At 36.6% G+C, this 22,831-nt stretch overlaps 1 long non-coding RNA gene across 1 annotated transcript; it reads left to right on the top strand.

Moving 5' to 3' along the window:
- Nucleotides 1-502: 502 nt before the first annotated feature.
- LOC112710987 (uncharacterized) lies at nucleotides 503-21,804 on the top strand. Its single transcript, XR_003157136.3, has 3 exons — nucleotides 503-641; nucleotides 1,812-1,914; nucleotides 21,528-21,804. It is a non-coding gene; the product is annotated as an uncharacterized lncRNA (long non-coding RNA).
- The last annotated feature ends 1,027 nt before the right edge of the window (nucleotides 21,805-22,831 follow it).

Genomic DNA, 22,831 nt, shown 5'->3' with positions numbered 1-22,831 from the left:
TTCGGAAGAGTGGCCTAAAAAGGTTTATAGTCACGGTTTTTGGAAGTGACCTAAAAGAGTCTATAGTCACAGTTTTAATCATTTGAGTTTTAATTAATTAAGATTTTATGTATTTTTTATTATTTTAAATATTTTTTGTAAATTAAAAAGTTTTAATAATTAAAAATTAATAATAATTTTATATAATTTTTTTAAATATTAAAATTTTAAATCTAATTTTATAAATATAAAATTAGGTTGAATACTATTAATAATTTTAAATTAAAAAATGATTTAAAACTTATTAAAATGATTGTAGAGAATTGGGCACACATTGATCATTGGATTTTAGGGGTTATTTTAAAAGCTCACACGAATAAGACCTTATTTTAAAAAAAAAATTTAAATTTTAGATTTTTTATCTTTCTAATATTTTTAAAATTAACTATACAGTATACATTTAAATTTTTACCCATCTAATAATTAAAAAGATAATATAACAAACCTGATGCGTTGTTTAATAAAAGAATTTGGGTTTTGTAGCTCACACGTATGACGTTTTAATCTACCATTCATTCACATAGAACAAACCCTAAGTAGACGGCGATGGAATCATGTGGATCCTTGTTTTTCTGCAGCACCGATTTCTGCAACCCTAACTGGTAATTGCTACTTTTATACCTAATTCGTTTTAAATTATTCATATTCAGGATTTGGATTATGGTTAATGTGCTGCTATTGGTGAGTTTTGGTTGTGAATCAAGATGAGTTCTTGAGGCGATCGCGGGAGAACATGGAATTTCCTATTTTATTGTTAGGATAACGAGAGTTACGTTTTAAGCTTTTTCTGGTTTTGATTTGCTAAGATTTTCGATGTGGTTTGTTGTGCTTCTCCTTGCTGTGTTTTGCGCTAGGGTTTTGAATAACGACGAAAAAATGAGCTAGTTGCTCTATTTAATTTTTTTGCACCAATTTTGAAAAATAATAATTACAAATCTTGTATTTAACTGAGTTTAGATTGAGAACTATGCTTGATTATTTAGGTTTACACTTTAATCTTTGAGTACCAATTATTATTATTGACAAGGTTATATATATATATATATATATATATATATATATATATATATATATATATATATATATATTCAATTGAGATTTATTTTCTTTTTCAGATTTTTCATTTCAGATTTAATTGAGGATATATAAGTGAACTCTGACAGCATTCTAGATTCTTCATCTAGAATTGATTTATTAATTCCTCTTCAATGTTGGTTGTTTTAGTAAATTAATCTTGCAATGGAGCAAAATGAGTGTTAATGTTTCCGATGCTAACCCCAATGATCAAACCAATCCTTACGTTGTGGAAACTTGCACACATTCAATAGTTTTACGGAGGATTATTTGTTATACTGTTGTATAGAAAGTTTTTTAAATCATGTATAGAAAATTTTTATTTATAGGTCTATTTCATGAGTCTTTATCTCCACAAAGTAATGATATTTTTAGTTTCTGAAGTCTAATTTATCCCTTTGAGTTCGTCAATTTTACAATATTGACTCGGTAATTTAAAGCTCAACCTTATTTTCCATTATTACACTGCATTATTAATTAGTTAGCACTTAGCACTGCTACTCTATATTATGTTTATATCAAGATCATGGGACACTAATGAAAATTATTTTGCCTATTTTAGATGCGAACCCATATTAATAAAAAAAGTTAACTTAATAAGTGCAAAAAAAATGTACATTAATATAGGAACTTAAAATTGGATATTATTTGGTATTTCCTTTTTGAATTTGATTATTTTGACTTTGTTTTATGTACAGGATAATTTTTTCGTACTGGTAAAGACAACAGAAATTGAGTAATTGCTGCGGCACCATTTATAACACAACTTCATATAGCATCTCAAAATGAAGGAACTAAGCAGTAAGTTTATCTCGTAATTGCCATATATAATAATTTGATAGCACATTTAACTAGGGTAGTAAGCGGATATATGGTAGCTAGATTGTCACTATAATTGATCTATTAGATCTTGTTTAGTAAGTTCAGATATTTGCATTCTTAAGTTTAATCATATTTTGTCAAAAGATTGGATGAATTTATCAAGATTTGAGAACGAGTATATAGTTGGTGTAAATAATTTTTTAGAGTTTGCCTTCGTAATTGGAAAACCGATTGGAAAAGAAATCCAATTTCCGTGTGCAAGGTGTGGAAACACTTATTGGTTTGAACAAGAAGACGTACATGAGCATCTTATTTGCTATGGGTTTATCGAAGGTTATAAACGATGGATTAATCATGGAAAATCAATAATACCAACAGTTGTAGATAGTGACATAGATGATCGAGGGGCGTTGATGATATTTGACGGGTTGCTGCTTAATGCATTCGGAAATATGACGAATCTTGAAGAAGGGGAAAACGGGCTGAATAAAGACGCGAAGAGATTTTATAAGCTGGTAGATGAAGCTGGTCTAGAATTATATCCAAATTATACTACTGGATTTTCGAGACTATTGTTTATCATTCGACTTTATCACTTGAAATGTCTGCATGGTTGGAGTAATACATCTTTTACCTCCCTCTTGGAGTTATTGAAAGAAGCTATACATGATTTAAACATTCCACTTCTTTTAATAAAGCTAAGAATATGGTTAAAAACTTGGGTCTTGACTATGAAAAGATTGATGCATGTCCTAATGGCTGCATACTGTATCGCAATGAGTACATAAATGATTCAGTTTGCTATATCTGTGGAGAGTCTCGATATAATCAGATTCCTACTATGGATGGCAACGAAGATGACTTTGCGCTTCCGAATAAAGTTCATAAGGTTGCTGCGAAGACCTTAAGATACTTTCCTTTAATACCAAGGTTTAAAAGGCTTTTTATGTGCCCAAACACAGCAGAGGCATTAAGGTGGCATGATGAGCAGCGTTTGAAAGACGGTTGCATAAGGCACCCTGCTGATGGCTAAGCATGGAAGAACTTGGACACTCGGTATCCAAACTTTCAAAAGAACTTCACAACTTGAGGCTTGGTTTGGCAAGTGATGGTTTTAATCCTTTTTGAACTATGAACGTGTCACATAGCACATGGCCAGTTGTCTTAATGGTGTACAATTTTTCCTTTTGGATGTCCATGAAGTCAGAATACTGCATGCTCTCTTTACTCATACCTGGACCTTATTCACCAAGAAATAATATTGATAGTTTTTTTCAACCATTGATCGAAGAGCTGAAGGAGCTATGGGTGTCAGGGGTAGATACATATGATTCTCTTAAGGGAGAAACTTTTCAAATGCATGCTGCACTTCTTTGGACAATCAATGATTTTTCTGTGTATGCAATGTTGTTCGGTTGGAGTATGAAAGGGAAGCTAACTTGCCTTTGTTGTAACCATGATACTTCTTTTTGTTACTTGAAACGTAGCCAAAAGACAGTTTACATGGAACATAGGAGATTTTTGCCAGTTGATCATGCATGGAGGTCTAACAAGAGATCCTTTAATGGGAAAACAGAATTCAGGAGTCCACCACAAATGTTAACAGGTGAAGAGGTTTTAGATATGCTAAAGTCAGTAGATAATACCTTTGGAAAGACGCAAAGCAAAAGTAATGGCCAATGAAAGACCAATATTTTCTGAGTTACCATATTGGCAGCATTGTATGCTCAGGCACAACCTTGATGTAATGTATATAAAAAAAACATAGTCAACAGTATAATTGATAGCTTATTGGATATTCCTAGAAAGACAAAGGATCATGCAAAGGCTCGTTATGATCTTAAGGAGATAGGCATTTGAAAGAATCTTCACTCAATAAATACGAAGGATGGCAAAAGAACTAAACTTGCTAGAGCATGCTTCTCCATCACCAAAGGCGAGAAATGCATTTTTGCAGTGTTTTGAAGAAAACAAAATTGCCTGATGGAAGTGCTTCAAACATTTTTTCCTACCTTTTTTGATATAATGGTTCATTTGCCTATTCATTTAGCTAATGAATTAAGGTTAGGTGGTCCTGTCCAGTTTTGATGGATGTATCCGATTGAGAGATATATGTGCACACTAAAATGGTATGTACGTAATAGAAGTCGTCCAAAAGGATCAATTGCGGAGGGTTATTTGGCTGAAGAGTGTTTAACTTTTTGTTCAAGATATTTACATGAGAGAGTGAAAACAAGATTCAATAGAGTATCTCGGAATAATGATGAAGGTATTTCAACCAAAGAGCCTGATTCAAACTTGTTCACAAACAAGGGAAGTCCATTGGGTGGAAAAAAAGGGCAACTAAATATTTTGGACGAGAAGTCACTCCTTCAAGCTAATTCATATGTATTGAACAATTGCATTAACGTGAAGCCTTACATGAGATATATTTGCACTTCTCATTAGTTCTATTCCTTAGACTAATTTTGGTAGTATTACATAATAATATACATCCATTGTAGAGAACATGGTGAGCAACAAAAGCAAGACAAGCGGAAGCGAAAGTGGAACGTTATTAACGATCAGAATGAAGACTTTATAGACTGGTTTACAGGACGTGCCATGAAAGATGATGTTTCCAGTTGGATACGACAGTTGTCTAAGGGTCCAAATAAAGTTGCAAAATCATTTTCTACTTATGTCATCAATGGGTACAGATTTCATACTAAGCAGCGAGAAGTGATGCGAAAAACGCAAAACAGTGGTGTCAATGTGGTAGTTGAAACTACAAGCTTTACAAGTGTTAAGGACAAAAAACCAATCAAGGCCAATATAAGATATTATGGTAGAATCATGGATATTATCGAGTTAGACTATTTTAGCCAATTTAAAGTTGTGTTATTTAAGTGTGAATAGTTTATGGCTGAGGAAGATAATTATGGTCTGACATACGTTCATTTCAACAAAAGATGTTATCAAAATGAACCATTCGTGTTGGCAAGCCAAGCACCAATGCTTTTATGTGAAAGATCCATATATTCCCCAGAAGCATTATGTGATGAAAATGGTTCCAAAAGATTTGTTTAACATTGGTGTCCAATTACAGTTTGACCCTAACATAAGAGAGCCACATGAATCGGCGAATATTCCGATACCCTTGAGTGATATTGGTGAGGTAGACTTAGTTAGACAGGGTGTGCGACCCACTATTGTTGATGTGACACTGAACAAGATCAAACCTAACCACAAAGAAATAAAGTCTGATGATTTTGACAGTGAAGCTGAAATTGAGGTAGTACAAAAATTGTCCATGATGTTTTATTTGTTCACGATGCTTTATATGTGGCTGCCATATGATTTATTTGTATAAAAATTGATGACAGTAGTGGGCCATAGCCCTCTTAAAATATGTTGCTGTCATATGATTTATTTGTCCATTAAGCTTTATTTATTCATGCTTTATTTGTTCATGAAATCTCAATGTTTGTTTACCTTATTATGTGGCTACCGTATGATTATGCATATGTCCATTTCTTTATTAGTTTTGATGCTTTATTTGACTTTTTTTTATACAAGATGAACAATGAAGGAAATTTCAAAAGAAAAAGGTTAAGGATCCTATCACAAATAGAGTCATAAAGAAGTCCCTTGAAGATGATGAGTCCAGTAAAAAATTCAGGAAAAATACAATTTACGAGTGCTTATGCATTGCTAAAACAATTTCAAATCAAAAGGGAACATCTTCTCTCTTCTTTTTCAAAACTTCATAACTAACTCCTCTTCCTTAATTTTTGAAAATAATATCACTTTCTTCTCTCTCTTCTTTTTCAGAACTTCCTAACTAACTTTTCTATTCTTGATTTTCGAAAATACATCTCCTATTTCTCTCTCATCTTTTTCAAAACCACCTAACTCTTCTCTTCTTAATTTTCGAAAAAAACATCTTCTTCTCTCTCTTCTTTTCCAAAACTAACTAACTAACTCTCATCTCCTTAATTTTTGAAAATTTCTTCTTCTCTTCCTTCCTCTATTTTCGAAAATTTAACAATTAAAATTTAAATCTTTTTTAAATTAATTAATTTAACTTTCGAAAATAATTAAATAAATAAAATAAAAACAAAAATATTTTAATTCTTATTCACCTCTTTTACTTCTTTCTCTTCTTCTACTCCTTCTATCTTCTTCCTTCTTCATCTTCTACCTTTCTTAATCATGAATCTAAGTGGGATTGGAGAGTTCAAGAGAACTCTTGGGATCTTATACAAGCCCCAATGCTGACTTCTATGGTAGAAGTATCAGCATACCACCAATCAGAGCTAGTAGCTTTGAGTTAAACCCTCAACTTATTACTCTGTTGCAGCAGAACTGCAAGTATTCCGGGCTTTCTCAAGAAGAACCTACAGAATTCCTTGCAGATTTCTTAAGGATTGCTGACACAGTACACAATAAAGGAGTAGACCAAGAGGTCTAAAGGTTATTGCTCTTTCCTTTTGCTTTAAAAGATCAAGCAAAAAAATGGTTAGATAACCAACCTAAAGATAGTTTAAAAACTTGGAAACATTTAGTGGACAAGTTTTTAAACCATTACTTTCCCCCTAGAAAGATGACCTAGCTAAGACTGGACATCCAAGGATTTAAACAAGGAGATAGTGAATCTCTTTATAATGCTTGGAGAAAGTATAAGAGGATGTTAAGAAAATGTCCCCAGAAATATTTTCAAAATGGGTACAGCTAGACATCTTCTATTATGGTCTTTAAGACATGGCTAGAATGGCCTTGGACCACTCTGCTGGTGGTTCCATACACTTGAGAAAGACCATAGGAGAGGCTCAAGAGCTTATTGAGACAGTTGCCACTAATCAGCATCTGTACTCATCTCCTGAAACCTCTATAAAAGGAGAGGTTAAGGCAGTAGCTGCTAAACCTAACCCTCCAAAGCAGAATGGCCCATTGACTGAGCAACTGCACGCCCCTTGCCTAGCAAATGCTGGAATTGGAAAAGGCTCTAAGAGAGACTCAGGCTTCTAACAGAAATATAGAAGCTCAGTTGAGTCAAACCAGGCATCAGTTATCTAAGCAGATAACAGATGAATGCCAGGTTATCCAATTGAGGAGTGGAAAAACTTTAAACACCCACCCTCAGTATAATAAAAACGCAAAGCCCATAGAGAAAAACCAGGTCTTTGCACAAGATAACTCTTGGCATTTTAACGCCCAGAGAGGTATCCCTTTTGGCATTGAATGCCAGAAAATGACAGAGAATAGGCGTTCAAACACCAGGAAGGTTACCCTATTGGCGTTGAACGCCAAGAAAGAGGAGAGATTGGGCGTCGAAACGCCCAAGGGGACAGCAACATGGGCGTTGAACGCCCATGCAAGGGAGGTCAGTCGTTCATTGATAACAACCCTCCTTAGCAAGCTAGTAACCCCCCTTTCAACTCACATGGCATTTGGCCTTCATCAACCTTAGTTGATGAATACAAGGCTAAGATGCCATATCCTCAAAAACTCTGTCAAGAGGAAAGGGATAAACAGTTTGCCCACTTTGAGGAGTATCTCAGAACACTAGAGATAAATATCTCTTTTGCAGAAGCTCTTGAACAGATACCTTCTTATGCAAAGTTCATGAAGGACATTCCAAGTCATAAGAAGGATTGGAGAGAGACACAAATAGTCCTCCTCACTGAGGAATGCATGAGGATTGACTTCATTGATTCCCTGGTGGAAGAAGTCAACATGGCCGAAAGCTTCAAGGATAGGCTTGATGATATCCTTGATGATACTCAGCCTGACTCGGAGGAACTTCTGGAAACCTCTGAGGAAAAGGAGAAACCTCCTGAGCTTGAGCTTAAGCCATTACCCCCTGATAAGGGAGGCACTTGCATAAAGGATTTAGCATCCAAGCCTCTTCCCTTGGATGGAAATAATTCAATCCTTTCTAAGACCAAACGTAAGTTTGGTGTTGGATGTACACTATCCACAAAGGAGGAAGCCTCCAAAAGGAGGATACCTAGGGGCTGGAAAAACAAGAAAATCTCTACTGAGGGCTTTTCGCCATAGAAGATGGTGGTATTCACTTATCTCATCATGGTATTCACTATGGAAGAGGAAAGTGACAAAAAGGGACACGAGCATACTACTGTAAGCCTAACCATGCCTCAGGCAGTGAACAAAATTCTGGCTTCTTGAGCATATTACGAAGCTCCCACTAAGGAGTGAGGATTTATTCCTCTATGACTATCTTCCTCCTTGAAAGGAGTTGTCCGTCAAGTTAATGACTTTAAAGTAGTGCTTGTTGGGAGGCAAACTAACTTTACTTAACTATTTTAATTTTCTTTTATTTTGTTTTCCTTTTCAGTTGTCAGAGTCATGATCATGTGCATCAATCAAGAGACAAAATTCACAGCAGTGAAAACAGAACACTCCAAGTGGAATGTCGAAATTGAACGTCAGTGAGGAAGCCCTCCTGGGCGTTCAATGCCCCAAGAGGGGAGCAATGGCATTGAACGCCAGCCATGGAGCAGCCCTTCGGCATTCAAACGCCAGTGCAGAGAAGCAGAGAATCTGGAATTCCCTAGCCTCTCAAGACCAAGAGGTCCCACAGAAGGTCCACCTACACCACCTTTTTCTTTTCCATCGATCATATTTGCTTGAGGACGAACAAAACTCTTAAGTTTGGTGTTGCAAAAGCTTTGCTTTGTGACGTCTACCACTCTTAAGTATAGAAGAAGATGATGGAGTAAACTAGAGAGCATGCACATGAGCCTGTGCAGCCGCCTCAACAAAGACACATGAGTGACATAGAAGAGATCAAGAACTACATGAGATCCTCAAGGACGAGCACTGGCCACTATCATTCAGGTGCATTTGTTCTCTTTTACTCATTTCCTGTTATTTTTCTGTTTTCTGTCTGTTTATTTATCTGTTCTCTAGTTCTAGTTGCATGATCATTTGCATTAATGTCTTTAAGCTGTAAAAAATTCCATGTATCTCTCACCTTACTTAAATGAAAAATTTTTATTTGAAAAGAACTAAGAGATGCATGAATTTCAAATTTAAAATAATATTAGTTTATTTAGTTTGATGTGGTGTCATTTGATTTTGCTTTCTGAATGTATGAAATAAACAATACATATTTGAAGTCGTGATTTATGAATGTTGGATCTTGAAAGAATAAGGAAAAAGGAAAAGTATTGTTGATAATCTGAAAAATCTAAAAATTGATTCTTAAAGTAAGAAAAAGCAGCAAAAAGAAAAAGAAAAGCTTGCAGAAAAAAATGGCGAAAAAATAAAAAGAAAGAAAAAATAAAAAGCAAGTAAAAAAAGTCAATACCCCTTAAAACCAAAAGGCAAAGGTAAAAAGGCCCAAGGTTTTAAGCATCAGTGGTTAGGAGGGCCCAGAGGAATAAAATCCTGGCCTAAGCGGCTAAACCATGCTGTCCCTAACCATGTGCTTGTGGCGTGAAGGTGTCAAGTGAAAAGCTTGAGAGTGAGCGGTTAAAGTCATGGTCCAAAGCAAAAAGAGTGAGTTTAAGAACTCTGGACACCTCTATCTGGGGATTCTAGCAAAGCTGAGTCACAATCTGAAAAGGTTCACCTAGGTAAAGTGTCTATGGCATGAATGTATCCGGTGGTAATACTGGAAAAAAGAGTGCTCAGGGTCACAGCCAAGACTCAAAAAGCTGTGTTCAAGAATCAAAATAAGCTTAACTAGGAAAGTTAATAATATCATCTGAATTCTAAGTTTCTAAAGATGCCAACATCTCTGAGTTTCAATGGTTAATGAGATGCCAAAACTATTAAGAAGCAAAAAGTTTCTAAGTCCTGCTCATCTGATTTTTACTAAGCTTCATTTGAAACTTAGAAATTTATTGTATCTTAATTTTTTTTATCCTACTATATTTTTAGTTGCTTGGGGACAACCAACTGTTTAAGTTTGGTGTTGTGATGAGCGGATATTTTATACGCTTTTTGACCTCACTTTCATATAGTTTTTAGTAGTTTTTATCTAGTTTTTATTTTGTATAGGTTTTAGTGTTAAAATCACATTTTTTGATTCTACTATGAGTTTTTCTGTTTTTGGGCAATTTCATGTATTTTTTAGTTGAAATTAAGGAGTTAGAGCAAAAATCTGATTCAGAGACAGAAAAAGCACTGCAGATGCTGTTCAGATCTGACCTGTCTGCATTCAGAAGAGCTTTTCTGGATCTACAAAGATCCAAATGGAATGCTTTTCAGACCTCCTTGGGAGGATACACATTATTTTCGTTTTCATTATTGTTTTTACCTCAGTATGAGTTTCTAAACCTCCTAGGTTGAGGGGAGGAGCCCTGGTGAGTCCTATGAATTAATAAAAGTACTATTTCTTCTTCTTCGATCCGTGTTTGATCTATCTCTAAGATGTATATCCTGATCTTCACCGTGATGAACAGGATTATCTGACAAATTGGCTCTATTCATCACATTAAGACAAACGTACCTGACAAACAACCACGTCTACTTGGGTTCGTGTGAGTACTTGGAAGAAAAGCACGAGCCAACAACTATAGATTTACATCTCTTAGATGGTTGATCCACGATTTCGTTGGGGACTTCTCGAGACACCAGTTCAGCCAATCTCCGGGGAGATTAAGCTTTCCGTGGTATAGGCTAGATTTCAAAGAAATAACATTCTCTGATCCGGAAGATTCGACCTTATCTGTGGCATTTTGAGTAGGATCACCAAGAGAATAGCTTGCAAGAACTTCACCCTCCATTGGATTGAATGACCAAGAGCTCTGTCGTTTATTCTGTAGCAGAGGAGATCAAGGACCATTGGCGTGGCTTTGATCACTTACAGCCTGCCATAGAAGAAGATCGTTCACAAGCAAAGAAGATAGTAGTACCAGAGTTACTTTAGAAAGACAAAGCATCTCCAACTCTCAACTCTATTCCTATCAGTATTACTATTCCCAGCATATAATTCCTAATAGCCAACTTCTTAATAGCTAATTTACAACTCCTTCTGATTCCGCCCGACTAATACGTGCAAGACAACCATAAGCTTGCTTTAAGCCACAATTTTCGTGGGATCGACCCTAACTCGCTCAGGTATTACTTGGACGACCCAGTGCACTTGCTGGTACTGCTGCTGTTGTTACGAAATAGTGTTGGTTTTGCATACACGCGCACCATGAACCCCTCACTGGTTGTGTATACACTTTAGTCGCTCAGTATTTAGGGCTTAATCACTCAATTCTCCTTTAATCATATTTTCTAGGATTTGCTAGTCGTCTAACAATCAACAAATACTTGATGAATGAATGCAAATATCATGATGTTTTTGGAGGGCTGTAATAAGGTTAGGGTAAGGGTAGGATTAATATGGTTAAGTGGGCTAATAGATTGGATCTTTGATTAGCTCGAGTATCCCACCTAATCCTATATCAACCTATGTACACAAAAGAAAAACAACATAACTTCCCATTCATTTCCCTTTTTCTCATTCACCCATGCATTTTTCTTTCCAATTCACACACATATGCATCCTTTATTTACATTCTTATTATCATTTCTTTTTCTTTTCTATTCTTTTTCTCTTTTTTTTATAAACAAATTATGTACACCAAAATCCTTTCTTTTAACATCAAAAAGGGATGTATATGTTTTAAGTAATAGATGCATGAGTGTTTACCCATTTTTCTAATTTTTTTTCAATTAACACCCAAAGTAAACTAACTACCAATGTGTCCCACAAATTTCCGCCCCCCACTTGATTAACACACACACTCAACCCAAGCTAATCAAATATACAATTCATGGGCCTTAATAGTTTTTTGCTTAGGGCAAATGATGTGCTTAAATTTAGAACAAAGGGGAATTAAAGGCTCAAAAGTGGTTATAAAGGTAGATATAAGGGTTGGCCATATAGGTTACGTGATTTCAGTTCAAAAATGGCCTCAATCATACTAAATGCATTCAAAATATCAAATACAGAACATATAGAATCAAGCAAATCAAAGATTATAATCATAAAAGGAGTTTATAACACACAAGAACAAAATTTGTGGTTGAAAATGTATAACCACACAATGAAGCTTAAGTCTCACTTGGTGTTTTGTTCAAGCTCTTTTCTATGTTTTATAAGAAAATACTTCAACGAAGTTCAAAAACAAGTTTCAAATCTAATCAATGGAACGCCCTAAAATGAGATTTCTTGAAAATTTCTTTGTTGTTTTTACCAACTTTATTTCATATACTAGGTAACATGCAAATATAACCATAAGCAAACATATATATATATATATATATATATATATATATATATATATATAAGAAAACTAAGCAAAGTGAAATGTAATGAAATAATAAACAAATATTCACAAAAATATAACTATCAAAACTAAGAAATAGTGCAAAATGTTGAGAAAGAGAGATTTACGCCCCAAAAATTGCGGTTCCTCCCTACACTTAAACGTTGCACGGTCCTCCATGCATGCATACAATCCGGGGGTGAAGAAATATGAGGCTCCACTTTCAGCTGGTGGGCACTGGGGCTTGAGCTGCTGGATAAAACAAATAAACAAGAATTGAGGAAAAGTAAAATGTGTGTGGTATGATAAAAGACAATGTGTGCATTCCAAATGTGTGCACTATTTAGAACACACACATTGTTCGGGTAAAATGGTGACCACACAATCAGAAGAAATAGTATTTGTTCCTCAATGAAGTGGTCTAGGTTACAAGTAAAGAATAAGCAGGAGATAAGGCACAAACAAACCTAGGTAACCACAACTAAAGTAAATTGAGTATATGAGATATTGGATACTAAAATTGTGCAAGTGAAAGCGCAAGATGAATAGAAAATGGCACAAATAAGAATAACCAATCCAAAAATAAAAAGAAAACTCCTTATTCATCATGATACATAATGCAATAGTCACATGGTAAAGGTACTTGTTACAAAAAGTGATACACTTGATAGCAATCAAATCAAGTCACTCAAAGAAAAGTAAATCGTTAACAAAGAGCAAGCACCGGTCATGTGATGAATTTGATATGAAAAACCATGATGAATAAGTAATTTTAACTCAATTCACTTAATTCAATGTGCACTTATAAAAATTTCACCTAATCAGCAACAAAATGTAAATGTGCCAATCCAATTAGGTGCTAGTAATTTAAGGCAAAGTATAAGTGTATTGATGAAATTCAATCAAGAAGGAACCCACTCAACATTAGGCAAACACTTGTAATTTATTTAATTAACAACTAAACCAAACCTAATATAATTACTAAAACAAAAACTAAATGCAATGAAAATCGAGTAAAACAAGTAGAAAATAAGGTAAAAGAGAGAGTAGGGAGGAATGGAGGGGTGGTGGAAGCGCGTTAGGGCTTAAGGAAAAGTGCAAACAAAATTTGCCCAAAACAGCACCTGTGCGTACGCACACAAGGTGAAAAATGGAAGGTGTGCGCTCACACAAGGGTGTGCGAACGCTCTGAGCAGAGAGGGGATTAAGAAGTGTGCGTATGCACAAGTCTGGGTGTACGCACAGAACACACTTTTTTTTAGGAAAAAGGATCATGTGTGGGTGCACACACAGGTCCTTGCGCACGCACAAGAGTGAAAAGAGGTAGGGGTTCATACGCACAGGTTGTGCCAGCGCTCCCAGCAGAATGGGTGTAAGGAAGTGTGCGTACACACAAGGTGTTACGTACGCTTACAGTGCACAAAAAGAATGGTGTGTGCGTACGCATAAGAGCGTGCGCACGCACAAAGCGCAAAACACAAAGGGATGCACGCGCACAAGGTGAGCAAGCACTCCCAACAGAGGCTTCGTAAGGTAGTGTGCGTACGCACAGGACGTGATTTTTAGTTGTTGTGTGCGTGCGCGCAAGGGCAAGCGCACGCACATGCCCTGTTTTTTCCCAAAAATTTTCTTCAAAATCTAAGGTATCAAGTCTTAGCTCAACCAAAATTCAACCCCAAACATTCAAAACTTCACACAATCATGATCCATTCCAAAATTAACCTATCTAAACTCAAAATGAAACTAATCCTAGACTAATTAAGACAAGCAAACATGCAATAAACCAAAATTATAAACAAAGAAAGGGTAAGAACAATGTTACCATGGTGGGATATCTCCCACCTAGCACTTTGGTTTATAGTCCTTAAGTTGGCCTTGTTGAGGAAACTCTTGTTAAGGTGGCATATGTTTCCACTCCTCCTTAAATCTCCATCCGTGTTTGGTCTTTGAAGCTCTTCCGGGATCCCATATTCTAGTTTCCCGTTCTCCTTGTTGTGGATTTCCATGCTCCAATCCGGATGGACAAGCTCTCAAATGACCCGTAAAACAACCCAACACACTCCAGAAATCACCCAATTGTGCTTCACACCATGTTTGAATGCGAAGTCTCGAATTGGTTTTCTTGAAGAACCTTGGGTTCACTTAGCAACCAACATCCTTTCCTCCACCATGCACCAACCCAAGAAGGACCTTGAGTTGGTAGTCCGTCTCCAAGATAGCATATTGATGGGGGCCAATGAAGCTCATAGGCGAAATTGCCACCCACTCAATATGATCTTCACTCCATTCTTTAGTTGATCCTTCACATTTCTCAAGAGAGGTGTCTTGATCGGATGAGCGTAGAAGGAATAAATGGTTCACCGCCTCGGCTATGGTAGCCATAAGTTGCCCTTGTGTTCTTCAAAATCCTTCTTGCTCTTGGAGAAAAACTTGAAAGCATTGATCTTCCTGGGACAAGGGTTGGGGAACTCCACAATTAGATAAGAGAGAAGGTTCATGGGGTGGGAAGAAGATTGTAAGTGTGGGAGGTGACTCATGTTAGTAAGTGTTTTAAGGTGGTATGTAAGAAGGTGTATGGTGGTGGTGGTGCGGTATTCGAAAATATGGTGATTGGGGGTTATGTTGGGGGTATGGGTCATAGGTATATGGTGGTGGAGGTGCATAATCATTGTGAAACCCACCATATCCTTGAATTGGGTATGCATATTGGGGAGGGTTTTATTCATTGTAGTATAAAGGAGCTTGCTCCTTCCAAAATCGATGCTCCAATCCCATGATGCAATCTAAAATTGAAGTTATCAAGCCCTGCAAAATGATCACAACCAATCTCCAAACCAAGAGGGTGACAACTCATAAAGAAAATAGAAAATAAAAACTAAAGACATCAATTAACAAAGTAAACAAAAATCCTAATTACCAATAAAAACAAACAAACAACCAAAAAGTATCTATTCACACTATTCACATATTAACAACAACCAAAACTATAAGACTCATGGCGCTAGTTCCCCGGCAACGGCGCCAAAAACTTGAAAAAGCAAAACCGTCGGCCAAAAATTTCTTCTCAGTAAAAGAGAAATAACCTCGTTGCAAGTATAGTTCTCAACTAACATGTAATGCTAAATAAAAGTTTAATTTTTTCAAGTTCAAATAACCAAGAGTAATCAAACCTCGGGTCGTCTTCCCTAAGAACTAATGCCTAAGAGTGCACAATTTTGGTTGTTGGAAGCAAAATGGGTTTTCAATGATGAAGCAAGCAATAAAGAAATAAAAGAACGAGACAAAATTGCAAATAATGTATTTAATATGAACAAGTAAGACTCAAAATTGATGGAAAAGTGGTTCAAAACATAAATGAAACCATAACTTGAGATGAGTTATGGAACCCTTCCTGGCCAAAACCACAACTACGATAATTATGATAGATTAATCTCACTAAATCAATCCTTAACATCGAAGGATAGGTCAAGTGAGCATAATTGTTATTAATCCACAAATCCTAGCTAACTTACTAATTACCTTAGTAAGAAGCTAGCGTTAGTGGAAACAATAACAACTAACAACCCAAGAATTATCACTAAAAGTTGAACATTATGGCTCTAGTAATCCATAAACTCATTTTCCCCAAGTCAAGGGATGGAAATTATCCTATAATCAAAATTGGCATTTCATCAAACACATAGTGGGCATAAACATAAAACATGGCAAAATTGGAAAAATGATGAAAGTTATGAACCACAAATGATCACAATCAACAATAATAATTCAAACAAACATAAAATAACTATCAAACATCAAATTCCTCAACTAGAAATCCAAAATTGCAAAACTATGTATATATGATAAAGGAAAGTAAAATATATGAAAGTGTAGAACAAGTAGTGGCCACAGAACTATGCGTGGGCACAGAAAGTATGTGTGGGCATGAAGCATTTGCATATTTGCTATATTAGCTAGTGAGTTTAGTTGGTTTTAGCTTAGTTTCACTCGTTTTCTCTAAATAAATAAGTATTTTTATGAGTTTTGTTTTCATGCACGAGAATACCAAGGACCATGTTGATTGTAGCCAAATTCATGCAAATGATTCAAGAAATACATAAATGAATGAGTATGAATGAATCTCATGATATTGATTGCATGGATTGGTAAGACTTTGAAGCAATTTCCCTTGTTAATGATAGGTGATGAAACAAGAAAGCATTGAAGCAAGAATGAAGCAAGCAAGTGGCTAACAACTCTTTTAAGAATAGCAATGTGCACGTTGCTAACTTGGGATTCAAGTTGGCAACGCCATTGAAGCCTTACTTCAGGAAGATCACAAACAACCTTGCAAGAAAGTGGTCTCCTGTGAGAACTATGCACGTTGCTAACTTGGAGCTACATTGGAGTGCTTGGCAACAACGCCAAGAAGCAAACTGGGCAAGAAGAAGAGGAGTTGTTGGCGTTGCCAATGCCAGGAACAAGGGCGTGCTTCTAGGCAACGCCAGGCAGCCCTGGAGAATGAATATAGAAGAGTTGCACGTTGCCAACTTGCATTCCAGCTTGAGTTTCCATCAACAACGCCCAACAATGCAAGGCAACCCTGGAGAGCACATTTGGGCGTTGCCAACTTGGAGAAAGGGTGAGTTTTTGAAGGCAACGCCAAGCAGCCCTGGAGAGCACATTTGGGCGTTGCCAAATTGGGCCAGGGAGGAGCTTCGAGGGCGTTACCAACGTGGGAAGTATAGGCGTTGTTCAAGGCAACGCTGAGCTAGAAGAATTTACCCAGGGAAGAAGCTCGAGCACGTTGCCAACGTGCTGCTTCACTGGAGTGGTTAGAGGCAAGGCCAGGGAGGAAAGCTTGGATGGTAGCAAGCCTTGGATCTCCACCCATCGAGCACGTTGCCAACGCCACTCTTCATTGGCGTGTTTGACAATAACTCAAGGCAACTTGGATGGCACTTCTCCAACTCAAGCACGTTGCCAACGCCAGGAAACATAGGCGTGTTCAATGACAACGCCAAGCAAGGAGGCTGTCCAGGAAAGGAAGCCAACATTGCCAACGCTGAAATGCATGGGCGTTATCCACAACAACGCAGCAAACAAGTTTGGAGAGCAACTTTCCCTCACTCGAGCACGTTGCCAACGCCAAGCTCTAGAGGCGTGTTCCTAGGCAACGTGACAAGCAAAGTTGAAGGCTAGAAAGCAGTCTTGGAGGGGAGCACGAGCACGTTGCCAACGTGCCAACAAGGGGGCGTGTTTGAGGACAACGACAGCCCCATGTTTCAGCCTTGGGAGGCTTGGCACGTTGCCAACTTGAGAAGAAAGGGGCGTGTTCAGCAACAACTTGGCAGCCTGACCTTACCTTCTTTGAGGAAGCATAACTTGAGCTACAAAGCTTCAATTAAGATGATTCCAAGTGCATTAGAAAGAAGACACTCTGAGCTTTCCAATGATGTATGATAGTTCATATTGAAGCAGAGGATTGACACTCAAATTCTGGGCAACATTAAGCATGAAAGTGGAGCCAAAAAGAAGAAAAGCCAAGTTGTTAGCAACAACTTGGGCTAACAACGCCCAGCACAAAGTTCCCGGCCCAGGAAACTCATAACCACGTTGCCAACGTGCCTTTACACTGGCGTGTTTGCCAGTACCGCCCCATTGGGCCAGGAGCATTATGAATGAGCTCTTTCTTCTCTGTTTAGCAACACTTGCTCCATTGACTTCTTCCATTGCCAAGAATTTAACAAAGAATGAAGCCCACATTGCTAGCCCAATCAAAGATCTTTAAAGGAGTTTTAGGAGTAATATAAATAGGAAGGAGTGGTGTACTTTTAAGAGGACTTTTTTTGGACACTCAGACTCATAGAAACTTTTACTTTCTAGCACTTGTACTTGGAGAACTCTCTTGAATTTCTAGGAATATACGGGAAAGCTATTTTTTGGCTTTTCTGGCAACTTTTCATTTTTAAGCATTTGTTTCTTCTTCTTCTTGATCCTTCTTCACACTTAGTTAAATTTTCATTTATGGCAATTGTTGTTAAAATTGGAGCTATGATTCACTAAACCCCATTTTCATTAGGGAGAAGAGCTCTGCTTGTTTGAATGAATTGATAAATCTTCTTCTCCTTCTCAATTCAAGTGGTTAATCCAAGAGGAAACTCTTGTTCTTCATAGATTCAATCACCATCGAGAGAGGGGTTAATCTATATGAATTGTGTGGTGAATTTGAGAAATGAACCACATAGTTCAGTTTAGAGTTTATCCTTTCATGATCTCCTTAATCAATACACTTTGGTTGGTATGTGAGATGTAACCTTCCTTGGTTGAGATTTTGGAAATTGTGTGGCTTGGATTAGGAATTGAGCTTCATCTCTTCTCATGAACAATTAGATCACGAGAGTGGCAATTGGTTATGTTGAGAGAAATTGGATCACCAAGAGATTGGGATTCAATTACCCACAACTTGCCATGGATCTATACCCATGATTGAGAAGGAATTGATCAACATCAATTCATGAGAATTTGTATCTCCGATCCCTAATGATTCTCTCTATCATTAATTCTCATTTCTTTTGAATACCCATTACCCAATTCCCTTTTACATTCTTGCAATTTATTATTCTTGTCATTTACATTCTGTTTCTCTATTTTCTTGCTATTTACTCTTATTCTCTTTAAAATTTTGCAATCTTTACTTTATTGCAATTTATCTTTAATGTCATTTAAGTTTCTTGCATTTTAAGTTTCAGTAATTTACTTTCATTTTCTTTCTATATTCTGGTTCTTTAAATTTCTTGTCATTTAAATTCTTGCAATTATGTTCAAAAATCACAATTCTCATGAAATCAAAACAATGTTTGCTTGACTAAATCTACCATTTAACTAAAGTTGCTTAATCTACCAATCTCCGTGGGATCGACCTCACTCTTAGTGAGTTTTATTACTTGATACGACCCGGTATACTTGCCGGTAAATACGTGAATTCTTAATTTTTACGTATCAGGGCACAGGCTGAAATGCTTCTCTCCTTTGTTTTTTTTCATGTTTTCTCCCAATTCCATGCTTTTCTTCTACTCTTATCAAGCCATTCCAACCTATTACACCTGAAATCACTTATCAAAATCATCAAAGCATCGAATGAAATAAAAATGGAATAAAAATTGATTAAATTAAGCTCAAAATAGTATGTTTTCTCAATTAGGCACAATTTAAGGAGAAAACACAAAAGCATGCTATTTGACTGAATAAATGTGGGTTTATATGATGAAATCCACTCAAATCAAAGCAAAATATATCGTCAAATATGGATTCATCACACGCCTATAGTGGAGCTTTAAGGACTATTTTCTGGAAGATATAGCTGGTGTGCCACGCCGAGCAGTGGCGCGCCACGCCTATAGTGGAGCTTCAAAGACTCTCTTCTAGAAGACATAGCTGGCGTGGCACACCCACAGTGGAATTTGGACATCCTTCTTTGGAGAACACAGCTGGCGTGCCACGGCCAGTAGTGGCGTGCCACGCCCACATTAAGACCCTGGCGTTTGCTTGAAGTGGCATGTCCACACAAGTGCCCAGTCACCTTTGCTTGTTTTCTTCCTCTTTTATTTCTCTTTTCACCTAAAATGCATGCAAGAACTCATTTCAAAGCAATATCCTATAAATTCCTGGGAGCTCAAATCAGATATACGAAAGGACTATCCACATCTCTTTTCAGGTAACTAGATTTGAATTTTGAGGACAAAATTCTTTGTTAGGTGGGTAGGATGTAAACCCCGGTTAAATTAGTAAATAATTAGTCAATAAATTAGTTTTTAATAAGGAGGATTAGAAATGTGAATATTATATCAAATTAGGATAGATCTCATTGAAACGAGAATTTTGACACCAATTTCGAAGAAATCGCTCCAAGATTGGACCGAACGGGCCGAACCGGTTGAACCGGACCCGAATCGGGCTGTCAGTCCAACCGGACCAGCCCTTTTAAGTGAACCCAAGCCTTCATCCCCCTCATTTCAACATAAACGAAGCTGAAAGCTTCCCAGGGAAAAGAAGAACGAGACATTCTCGTAAACCCTCACGTTAACTTCTGTACGCCGTAACTTCTCCGTCCGAGCTCCAATCGCCGCACCGTTTGCGGTCACGCGTTCACCGCGTCGAGCTCTACGTTTCTACCAGAACAATTTTATAGGTAACTCATTATTTCACACCCAGCCTTCATTTCCCCCAATTTTCTAGTTTTGAGAAGGAATATTGAATTTCTTTGATTTCTGATGTTTTAGAATCCAATTATCTTGAGAAAAACGTTCACTCTTGCTTATGTGAAGCTTGGGTAAAGTGAGGATATGATAATTCTATTTTAATTTTATTGAATTTGAACTTTGAGTATTAAATTGGATATATATGTGTTATAAATGTGTATTAAGTTGTGAATAAATAATTGGAGCTTGAAATTGTAAATATTAGAACTTGGAGGAAGTGGATTAGTTGAGGTTTTGAGGGCTGTGTTCTTTTAGGAAAATTTTCTTGAAATAATACTTGGGAATCGGCTAAGGTATGGTTTAGGTTTCTTACATTTAATATATAATGTTCTGTGAAAACTTAGGTTAGATGACCATAGGATAGGTTGGATTGCATGTGTATATTTAATGTTTAGTATCCTGTTGATGAACATGGTTGGTTTAGTGCTTGTTGGTTAACTGGTGATTTGGTGAATTATTGATTTGAGGTATTTTGGGTTAGAAGCTTAGGATTAGTGAACTATGATCCTTAGTTGAATTTTGGTTGTTGAATTTGAATATTGTACGAGTATAATTGTTGATCTGAGGTAGATTTATTATGGTGACTGTTATGATGATGAGGAAGGGTATGTTGAATTGAAAAGAAAGCAGGTTTGGACCCGAAAAGGGTGGCAAAGTCTGAGTTTTAAAGGAGATGCTGCCGGAATTTTATAAAACAAATTAGAGATTTTGTTTATATGATTATTTAAAAAGATTTAGATTCAAGGGTTATATGATTTGATTTAGAGTTATTAAGAAAATGAGCATGTTTTAAGTTTGAATTATTTAGAAAAGAATGAATTATGTTTTGAATTGGAACTATTGATGGACGGAATGGGAGGTGTGATAATGAAGGATAAGGATTGAATATGATTGACGTATAATGATGAATGAAATGCGATTGAGAATGATGTGGTCGTTGATGAATTATAATTGAATTATTTATATGGCTTATGAATTTAAATAATCTGAGATACAAGATTCCCTGAATTTAAATAACCACGTGTTCCAGGTTGAAAACTTGATACTCTGTTGACCATACTATGTTGTTGTTTTTCAGATGCAGGTCAAGAGGCATCTCGTTAGGCGTTTGGACCCTTGAAGCGGAGTGGTTACAGGGTTATTTTGTTATGCTATTATGTGTATATATGTACTTGGTTTTCTCCCTGCATAACTTGTTCTTTTGATCCTCCTAGAGGTTTATGGAGAGACAGGATTGTGTATATGTACTTTTGGGTTTTGGATATGTATGTATATATATGTGTAAATATTCTCCGGCCAGTCTTGACTTCACAGGCTGAGTTAGGAGCTTGTTATTTTGTATCTTTGGCACTCTATTCCTACTTCTGTTATTATATGTTTAATAGTTACGGTTTTCTTAGCACGCAGGTTAACCCGTTCTTTGAGTGTTACGCTTTTATTTTGTGATTTTGTTTCCTCTTTTCTTCAAGGTTATATCATGAATTTATAGGACATTGTATGGCCCTTTTTTATGAGAGAAAAAGGTAGATGATGCAAGTCATCAGTGTGGCCACAAACGGTGTGGCGATCGGAGCTCGGAGTGAGAAGTTTTGGGAGATGGAATCAAGAACAAGGGTTTGCAAAATTCTCCTCCCCCTTTCCTTGTGTTTTCAGCGTGTGTGGGTATGAATGGGGAAGAGAACTGGCTGGTGCCATTTCACTTAGTGGCTTGGGTTGGGCCTTGGGCCCAATATGGGCTCGGTTTGGCCCGGTTTGGCCCGTTCAGCCCATTCTTGGGCCAAATTCTTTAAAATTAGTGTTAAAATTTATGTTTTAATTAATTCTACCTCATTAAACTATAAAATTCTTTTTTTTTAATTTCTGTGATTAATATTTAATTTATTGGCTAATTATTCGTTAATTATGCGGGGTTTACAAAGTGCGAATCACCCAAATAAACCAATGGCACTAAAAAATTACGTAGATCACCCAAATAAAAATATGTTACGTGCATGTCCTTAATAGATATCTCTATGGAAATCGACACAGGTACACTCAATTTAGCTCTACACGTATGATGATTAGATTTTTGACGGTTTAGAAATTCACTAATGAAATCTCGTTGTAAAGTATAGTTTCTAAACCAAACAATAATCCTTTCATACAAAAAGTTGTTTGTCACTAGTACAAACCCCTAAAATTTATAAACCGAAGTATTGGACCTCGGGTCGTTCTCCCTAAGAATTACAATAAAGTGTCTTGTTATTGGTTGTGAGTTATTTTGGGGTTTTTGGATAAGAAGCATGAAAAGTAAATGGCAATGAAAATAAACTAACAACTATAAAAGGCTCTTGGCAAGGTATGAAAATTAGAAGTCCTATTCTAGTTATCCTTCTCAATTGT

Source organism: Arachis hypogaea, chromosome 9 (genome assembly GCF_003086295.3).
Source record: "Arachis hypogaea cultivar Tifrunner chromosome 9, arahy.Tifrunner.gnm2.J5K5, whole genome shotgun sequence".
In the NCBI taxonomy this organism is placed as follows: domain Eukaryota; kingdom Viridiplantae; phylum Streptophyta; class Magnoliopsida; order Fabales; family Fabaceae; genus Arachis; species Arachis hypogaea.
This window is presented reverse-complemented; position numbering and strand designations above follow the sequence as displayed.